We start from the raw sequence: 7,500 nt of genomic DNA on the forward strand, positions 1-7,500 counted from the left end.
ACACATAGACCCCATCAAACGGGAGAAATTGGCCCGGATTGCTCTCATGTGCGTTACGGGGCATCGTTTCTCTCGCGCCGAATTCTCTCGAGCTGGGAAATCGCTCATTTTTGCGTCGCCAAATATCGTACGAACGCCGTGAAACTTCCACAGGCTTTTTCAGCAGATTTGCACCTGCACTCAAAAAAGTCAAAATTTTTACACATAGACCCCATCAAACGGGAGAAATTGGCCCGGATTGCTCTCATGTGCGTTACGGGGCATCGTTTCTCTCGCGCCGAATTCCATCGAGCTGGGAAATCGCTCATTTTTGCGTCGCCAAATATCGTACGAACGCCGTGAAACTTCCACAGGCTTTTTCAGCAGATTTGCACCTGCACTCAAAAAAGTCAAAATTTTTACACATAGACCCCATCAAACGGGAGAAATTGGCCCGGATTGCTCTCATGTGCGTTACGGGGCATCGTTTCTCTCGCGCCGAATTCTCTCGAGCTGGGAAATCGCTCATTTTTGCGTCGCCAAATATCGTACGAACGCCGTGAAACTTCCACAGGCTTTTTCAGCAGATTTGCACGTGCACTCAAAAAAGTCAAAATTTTTACACATAGACCCCATCAAACGGGAGAAATTGGCCCGGATTGCTCTCATGTGCGTTACGGGGCATCGTTTCTGTCGCGCCGAATTCCATCGAGCTGGGAAATCGCTCATTTTTGCGTCGCCAAATATCGTACGAACGCCGTGAAACTTCCACAGGCTTTTTCAGCAGATTTGCACGTGCACTCAAAAAAGTCAAAATTTGTACACATAGACCCCATCAAACGGGAGAAATTGGCCCGGATTGCTCTCATGTGCGTTACGGGGCATCGTTTCTCTCGCGCCGAATTCTCTCGAGCTGGGAAATCGCTCATTTTTGCGTCGCCAAATATCGTACGAACGCCGTGAAACTTCCACAGGCTTTTTCAGCAGATTTGCACCTGCACTCAAAAAAGTCAAAATTTTTACACATAGACCCCATCAAACGGGAGAAATTGGCCCGGATTGCTCTCATGTGCGTTACGGGGCATCGTTTCTGTCGCGCCGAATTCCATCGAGCTGGGAAATCGCTCATTTTTGCGTCGCCAAATATCGTACGAACGCCGTGAAACTTCCACAGGCTTTTCCAGCAGATTTGCACGTGCACTCAAAAAAGTCAAAATTTTTACACATAGACCCCATCAAACGGGAGAAATTGGCCCGGATTGCTCTCATGTGCGTTACGGGGCATCGTTTCTCTCGCGCCGAATTCTCTCGAGCTGGGAAATCGCTCATTTTTGCGTCGCCAAATATCGTACGAACGCCGTGAAACTTCCACAGGCTTTTTCAGCAGATTTGCACGTGCACTCAAAAAAGTCAAAATTTTTACACATAGACCCCATCAAACGGGAGAAATTGGCCGGGATTGCTCTCATGTGCGTTACGGGGCATCGTTTCTCTCGCTCCGAATTCCATCGAGCTGGGAAATCGCTCATTTTTGCGTCGCCAAATATCGTACGAACGCCGTGAAACTTCCACAGGCTTTTTCAGCAGATTTGCACGTGCACTCAAAAAAGTCAAAATTTTTACACATAGACCCCATCAAACGGGAGAAATTGGCCGGGATTGCTCTCATGTGCGTTACGGGGCATCGTTTCTCTCGCGCCGAATTCCATCGAGCTGGGAAATCGCTCATTTTTGCGTCGCCAAATATCGTACGAACGCCGTGAAACTTCCACAGGCTTTTCCAGCAGATTGGCACGTGCACTCAAAAAAGTCAAAATTTGTACACATAGACCCCATCAAACGGGAGAAATTGGCCGGGATTGCTCTCATGTGCGTTACGGGGCATCGTTTCTCTCGCTCCGAATTCCATCGAGCTGGGAAATCGCTCATTTTTGCGTCGCCAAATATCGTACGAACGCCGTGAAACTTCCACAGGCTTTTCCAGCAGATTTGCACCTGCACTCAAAAAAGTCAAAATTTTTACACATAGACCCCATCAAACGGGAGAAATTGGCCCGGATTGCTCTCATGTGCGTTACGGGGCATCGTTTCTCTCGCGCCGAATTCTCTCGAGCTGGGAAATCGCTCATTTTTGCGTCGCCAAATATCGTACGAACGCCGTGAAACTTCCACAGGCTTTTTCAGCAGATTTGCACCTGCACTCAAAAAAGTCAAAATTTTTACACATAGACCCCATCAAACGGGAGAAATTGGCCCGGATTGCTCTCATGTGCGTTACGGGGCATCGTTTCTCTCGCGCCGAATTCCATCGAGCTGGGAAATCGCTCATTTTTGCGTCGCCAAATATCGTACGAACGCCGTGAAACTTCCACAGGCTTTTTCAGCAGATTTGCACGTGCACTCAAAAAAGTCAAAATTTTTACACATAGACCCCATCAAACGGGAGAAATTGGCCCGGATTGCTCTCATGTGCGTTACGGGGCATCGTTTCTCTCGCGCCGAATTCTCTCGAGCTGGGAAATCGCTCATTTTTGCGTCGCCAAATATCGTACGAACGCCGTGAAACTTCCACAGGCTTTTTCAGCAGATTTGCACGTGCACTCAAAAAAGTCAAAATTTGTACACATAGACCCCATCAAACGGGAGAAATTGGCCGGGATTGCTCTCATGTGCGTTACGGGGCATCGTTTCTCTCGCTCCGAATTCCATCGAGCTGGGAAATCGCTCATTTTTGCGTCGCCAAATATCGTACGAACGCCGTGAAACTTCCACAGGCTTTTTCAGCAGATTTGCACGTGCACTCAAAAAAGTCAAAATTTTTACACATAGACCCCATCAAACGGGAGAAATTGGCCGGGATTGCTCTCATGTGCGTTACGGGGCATCGTTTCTCTCGCGCCGAATTCCATCGAGCTGGGAAATCGCTCATTTTTGCGTCGCCAAATATCGTACGAACGCCGTGAAACTTCCACAGGCTTTTCCAGCAGATTTGCACGTGCACTCAAAAAAGTCAAAATTTTTACACATAGACCCCATCAAACGGGAGAAATTGGCCCGGATTGCTCTCATGTGCGTTACGGGGCATCGTTTCTCTCGCGCCGAATTCTCTCGAGCTGGGAAATCGCTCATTTTTGCGTCGCCAAATATCGTACGAACGCCGTGAAACTTCCACAGGCTTTTTCAGCAGATTTGCACCTGCACTCAAAAAAGTCAAAATTTTTACACATAGACCCCATCAAACGGGAGAAATTGGCCCGGATTGCTCTCATGTGCGTTACGGGGCATCGTTTCTCTCGCTCCGAATTCCATCGAGCTTGGAAATCGCTCATTTTTGCGTCGCCAAATATCGTACGAACGCCGTGAAACTTCCACAGGCTTTTCCAGCAGATTTGCACCTGCACTCAAAAAAGTCAAAATTTTTACACATAGACCCCATCAAACGGGAGAAATTGGCCCGGATTGCTCTCATGTGCGTTACGGGGCATCGTTTCTGTCGCGCCGAATTCCATCGAGCTGGGAAATCGCTCATTTTTGCGTCGCCAAATATCGTACGAACGCCGTGAAACTTCCACAGGCTTTTCCAGCAGATTGGCACGTGCACTCAAAAAAGTCAAAATTTGTACACATAGACCCCATCAAACGGGAGAAATTGGCCGGGATTGCTCTCATGTGCGTTACGGGGCATCGTTTCTCTCGCTCCGAATTCCATCGAGCTGGGAAATCGCTCATTTTTGCGTCGCCAAATATCGTACGAACGCCGTGAAACTTCCACAGGCTTTTCCAGCAGATTGGCACGTGCACTCAAAAAAGTCAAAATTTGTACACATAGACCCCATCAAACGGGAGAAATTGGCCCGGATTGCTCTCATGTGCGTTACGGGGCATCGTTTCTCTCGCGCCGAATTCTCTCGAGCTGGGAAATCGCTCATTTTTGCGTCGCCAAATATCGTACGAACGCCGTGAAACTTCCACAGGCTTTTTCAGCAGATTTGCACCTGCACTCAAAAAAGTCAAAATTTTTACACATAGACCCCATCAAACGGGAGAAATTGGCCCGGATTGCTCTCATGTGCGTTACGGGGCATCGTTTCTCTCGCTCCGAATTCCATCGAGCTTGGAAATCGCTCATTTTTGCGTCGCCAAATATCGTACGAACGCCGTGAAACTTCCACAGGCTTTTCCAGCAGATTTGCACCTGCACTCAAAAAAGTCAAAATTTTTACACATAGACCCCATCAAACGGGAGAAATTGGCCCGGATTGCTCTCATGTGCGTTACGGGGCATCGTTTCTGTCGCGCCGAATTCCATCGAGCTGGGAAATCGCTCATTTTTGCGTCGCCAAATATCGTACGAACGCCGTGAAACTTCCACAGGCTTTTCCAGCAGATTGGCACGTGCACTCAAAAAAGTCAAAATTTGTACACATAGACCCCATCAAACGGGAGAAATTGGCCGGGATTGCTCTCATGTGCGTTACGGGGCATCGTTTCTCTCGCTCCGAATTCCATCGAGCTGGGAAATCGCTCATTTTTGCGTCGCCAAATATCGTACGAACGCCGTGAAACTTCCACAGGCTTTTTCAGCAGATTTGCACGTGCACTCAAAAAAGTCAAAATTTTTACACATAGACCCCATCAAACGGGAGAAATTGGCCGGGATTGCTCTCATGTGCGTTACGGGGCATCGTTTCTCTCGCGCCGAATTCCATCGAGCTGGGAAATCGCTCATTTTTGCGTCGCCAAATATCGTACGAACGCCGTGAAACTTCCACAGGCTTTTCCAGCAGATTTGCACCTGCACTCAAAAAAGTCAAAATTTTTACACATAGACCCCATCAAACGGGAGAAATTGGCCCGGATTGCTCTCATGTGCGTTACGGGGCATCGTTTCTGTCGCGCCGAATTCCATCGAGCTGGGAAATCGCTCATTTTTGCGTCGCCAAATATCGTACGAACGCCGTGAAACTTCCACAGGCTTTTCCAGCAGATTGGCACGTGCACTCAAAAAAGTCAAAATTTGTACACATAGACCCCATCAAACGGGAGAAATTGGCCGGGATTGCTCTCATGTGCGTTACGGGGCATCGTTTCTCTCGCTCCGAATTCCATCGAGCTGGGAAATCGCTCATTTTTGCGTCGCCAAATATCGTACGAACGCCGTGAAACTTCCACAGGCTTTTTCAGCAGATTTGCACGTGCACTCAAAAAAGTCAAAATTTTTACACATAGACCCCATCAAACGGGAGAAATTGGCCGGGATTGCTCTCATGTGCGTTACGGGGCATCGTTTCTCTCGCGCCGAATTCCATCGAGCTGGGAAATCGCTCATTTTTGCGTCGCCAAATATCGTACGAACGCCGTGAAACTTCCACAGGCTTTTCCAGCAGATTGGCACGTGCACTCAAAAAAGTCAAAATTTGTACACATAGACCCCATCAAACGGGAGAAATTGGCCGGGATTGCTCTCATGTGCGTTACGGGGCATCGTTTCTCTCGCTCCGAATTCCATCGAGCTGGGAAATCGCTCATTTTTGCGTCGCCAAATATCGTACGAACGCCGTGAAACTTCCACAGGCTTTTCCAGCAGATTTGCACCTGCACTCAAAAAAGTCAAAATTTTTACACATAGACCCCATCAAACGGGAGAAATTGGCCCGGATTGCTCTCATGTGCGTTACGGGGCATCGTTTCTCTCGCGCCGAATTCTCTCGAGCTGGGAAATCGCTCATTTTTGCGTCGCCAAATATCGTACGAACGCCGTGAAACTTCCACAGGCTTTTTCAGCAGATTTGCACCTGCACTCAAAAAAGTCAAAATTTTTACACATAGACCCCATCAAACGGGAGAAATTGGCCCGGATTGCTCTCATGTGCGTTACGGGGCATCGTTTCTCTCGCGCCGAATTCCATCGAGCTGGGAAATCGCTCATTTTTGCGTCGCCAAATATCGTACGAACGCCGTGAAACTTCCACAGGCTTTTTCAGCAGATTTGCACGTGCACTCAAAAAAGTCAAAATTTTTACACATAGACCCCATCAAACGGGAGAAATTGGCCCGGATTGCTCTCATGTGCGTTACGGGGCATCGTTTCTCTCGCGCCGAATTCTCTCGAGCTGGGAAATCGCTCATTTTTGCGTCGCCAAATATCGTACGAACGCCGTGAAACTTCCACAGGCTTTTTCAGCAGATTTGCACGTGCACTCAAAAAAGTCAAAATTTGTACACATAGACCCCATCAAACGGGAGAAATTGGCCGGGATTGCTCTCATGTGCGTTACGGGGCATCGTTTCTCTCGCTCCGAATTCCATCGAGCTGGGAAATCGCTCATTTTTGCGTCGCCAAATATCGTACGAACGCCGTGAAACTTCCACAGGCTTTTTCAGCAGATTTGCACGTGCACTCAAAAAAGTCAAAATTTTTACACATAGACCCCATCAAACGGGAGAAATTGGCCGGGATTGCTCTCATGTGCGTTACGGGGCATCGTTTCTCTCGCGCCGAATTCCATCGAGCTGGGAAATCGCTCATTTTTGCGTCGCCAAATATCGTACGAACGCCGTGAAACTTCCACAGGCTTTTCCAGCAGATTTGCACGTGCACTCAAAAAAGTCAAAATTTTTACACATAGACCCCATCAAACGGGAGAAATTGGCCCGGATTGCTCTCATGTGCGTTACGGGGCATCGTTTCTCTCGCGCCGAATTCTCTCGAGCTGGGAAATCGCTCATTTTTGCGTCGCCAAATATCGTACGAACGCCGTGAAACTTCCACAGGCTTTTTCAGCAGATTTGCACCTGCACTCAAAAAAGTCAAAATTTTTACACATAGACCCCATCAAACGGGAGAAATTGGCCCGGATTGCTCTCATGTGCGTTACGGGGCATCGTTTCTCTCGCTCCGAATTCCATCGAGCTTGGAAATCGCTCATTTTTGCGTCGCCAAATATCGTACGAACGCCGTGAAACTTCCACAGGCTTTTCCAGCAGATTTGCACCTGCACTCAAAAAAGTCAAAATTTTTACACATAGACCCCATCAAACGGGAGAAATTGGCCCGGATTGCTCTCATGTGCGTTACGGGGCATCGTTTCTGTCGCGCCGAATTCCATCGAGCTGGGAAATCGCTCATTTTTGCGTCGCCAAATATCGTACGAACGCCGTGAAACTTCCACAGGCTTTTCCAGCAGATTGGCACGTGCACTCAAAAAAGTCAAAATTTGTACACATAGACCCCATCAAACGGGAGAAATTGGCCGGGATTGCTCTCATGTGCGTTACGGGGCATCGTTTCTCTCGCTCCGAATTCCATCGAGCTGGGAAATCGCTCATTTTTGCGTCGCCAAATATCGTACGAACGCCGTGAAACTTCCACAGGCTTTTCCAGCAGATTGGCACGTGCACTCAAAAAAGTCAAAATTTGTACACATAGACCCCATCAAACGGGAGAAATTGGCCCGGATTGCTCTCATGTGCGTTACGGGGCATCGTTTCTCTCGCGCCGAATTCTCTCGAGCTGGGAAA

The sequence above is a fragment of the Lampetra planeri genome, chromosome 4 (genome assembly GCF_965212315.1).
Source record: "Lampetra planeri chromosome 4, kcLamPlan1.2.h2, whole genome shotgun sequence".
Lineage (NCBI taxonomy): Eukaryota > Metazoa > Chordata > Hyperoartia > Petromyzontiformes > Petromyzontidae > Lampetra > Lampetra planeri.